This window comes from Hylobates moloch, unplaced genomic scaffold (genome assembly GCF_009828535.3).
Source record: "Hylobates moloch isolate HMO894 unplaced genomic scaffold, HMol_V3 SCAFFOLD_7, whole genome shotgun sequence".
Taxonomy (NCBI): Eukaryota; Metazoa; Chordata; class Mammalia; order Primates; family Hylobatidae; genus Hylobates; species Hylobates moloch.
In genome coordinates this window covers 104,827,884-104,830,480 of record NW_026652282.1, presented here as the reverse complement: position 1 = coordinate 104,830,480, position 2,597 = coordinate 104,827,884, and positions in this window count along the sequence as shown.

The following is a 2,597-nucleotide window of genomic DNA, read 5'->3' as shown; positions in this document are numbered from 1 at the left end:
GGAAGTACAGGTGCCTGACACCATGCCTGGCTAAGTTTTTGTATTTTTAGTAGAGACAGGGTTTCACCGTGTTAGCCAGGATGGTCTCGATCTTCTGACCTTGTGATCTGCCCGCCTCGTCCTCCCAAAGTGCTGGGATTACAGGCTTGAGCCACCGCGCCCAGTCTTGTCTTGTCTTTTTTTTTCTTTCTTTCTTTCTTTCTTGCTTTCTTGCTTTCTTGCTTTCTTTCTCTTTCTTTCTTCTTTCTTTTTCTTTCTTTCTTTCTTTCCTTTCTTTCTTCTTTCTTTCTCTCTCTCTTTCTTTCTTTTTCCTTCCTTCCTTCCTTCCTTCCTTCCTTCCTTCTTTCTCTCTCTTTCTTTCTTTTTTTTCAGGGTCTCACTCTGTCACCCAGGTTGGAGTGCTGTGGCATGATCACCGGTCACTGCAGCCTCAACATGTCCAGGCTCAGGTGATCCTCCTGCCTCAGCCTCCCAAGTAGCTGGGACTACAGGTGTCCACCACCATGCCTGGGTAGTTTTTTTGTATTTTTAAAATCTACGACACAGAAAGGTACAAAACAGTGGAATACCATCTGCAGAAAATTGGGAGAAAAGAACTCTTAACTAAAAATCCTGTACCAGGCCAGGCGAGGTAACTCATGCCTATAATCTCAGCACTTTGGGAGGACGAAGTGGGTGGATCACCTGAGGTCAGGAGTTTGAGACCAGCCTGGCCAACATGGTGAAACCCCATCTCTACTAAAAATACAAAAATTAGCTGGGCATGGTGGCGCACACCTGTGATCCCAGCTACTCAGGAGGCTGAGGCAGGAAAATTGCTTGAACCCAGGAGGCAGACGTTGCAGTGAGCCAAGATTGCGCCATTGCACTCCAGCCCGGGCGACAAGAGCGAAACTCTGTCTCAAAAAAAAAAAAAAAAAACAAAACCCTGTACCAAGCTGTAGTAGGCTGCTTCTAAAATGGCTCCCAGTGATCCTCACCTCTTCAATATTCACCCTCTTGTAAATCCCTCCTCTTATGTTGGACCCAGCGACTTGCTTGTAACAAATGAGCCATGGCAAAAGTGATGAGATGTCACTTTCATAGATAGGTTACAAAAGACTGTAGCTTCTGTGTCTTGCTCATATTGTGTCTCTGGCTCTTCCTAAGTGATTACACTGACGCAGAGGGCCCCCTGGCAAGGAACTGGGGCCTTTAGTCCAACAGTCAGCAAGCAGCTGAATCCTTCCAGCAACCATTTGAGTGACCTTGGAAGTGCATCCTTTCACAGTGAGCCTTGAGATAAGACTGCAGCTCCAGCTGATACCTTGATTGCAGCCTGTGAAAGACCCTAAATGGACACCTTGATTGCAATCTTATGAGAGAATCTGAAGCAGAAGACCCAGTTAGGTCAGGACTCTAGGCTTCACAGAAACTGTGAGGTTATAAATGCGTTGCTTAAGCCATCAAGCTTTATTAAAAAAAAAAAGTGGAATTCAAGATCAAATGCATTAAACGAGACAAAAAGGGGGCATAAATGGTTCAATCCTTGTTGAAGTGATGAATCACAAACTTTTATGTGCTAAAGTATTATAGCAGCTTAATATTTACAGCAAACTCTCAGAAACCCAAGAAGATTTTGATAGAAAACCACCACTATAATGGGAGATTACAATATATCTCCTTCAGAACTTGAATGATCAAGTAGATGAAAAACAAGCTAGAGAACAGATGATTGAATAATGTGACAAGTTCAATATATAATCATATGTATGTATATTTCCACACACATTTTAAAATGTAAACTATTTTGTTTTCCAGGTCTTGGGAACTTGGAAAAAAAATTCATGTAAATTATGTTCTAATGTCTATCAACTGTGTGCTTCTTCACAGAGGAAAACTTCATGAATTTAAAGAAGCAGAGATTTGTAGAGGCAACACATTCTCATTGTAATCCAGTAAAATTTAAAATAAATAATAGAAGATGGTCAAAATATCTTTACTACTTAAAAACTGAGGAACAGTCTCCTAGATACCCCTAGATCATGGCTGGGTACAATGGCTTGTGCCTGTACTCTCAGTGCTTTGGGAAGCCAAGGTGGGAGGATTGCTTGAGACCAGGAGTTTGATATCAGTCTGGGCAACATAGTGTGACTCCTGTCTCTACAAAAATTTTGTTCAAGATCAAAGCCTGGGCAACATAGTGAGACCCCATCTCCAAAAAAAAAAAAAAAAGTAGCCAAGCATGGTAGTGCATTCCTGTACTTTAGAGGCTGATGTGGGAGGGTTGCTTGAGCCTGGGAGGTCAAAGCTGCAGTGAGCCATGATTGTGCCACTGTACTGTAGCCTGGGTGACAGAGCTAGAACCTGTCTCTAAAAAAAAAAACAAAACAACAACAACAACAAAAAAAACCCAGAGCTTTGGGAGGCTGAGGCAGGTGGATCACTTGAGTCCAGGAATTCAAGACCAGCCTGGCCAACATGGCGAAACACTGTCTCTACCTAAAAATTACAAAATTTAGCTGGGCGTTGTGGGGTGCTCCTGTAATCCCAGCTACTTGGGAGGCAGGAGAATCACTTGAACCCCGGAGGCAGAGGTTGCAGTGAGCTGAGATCGT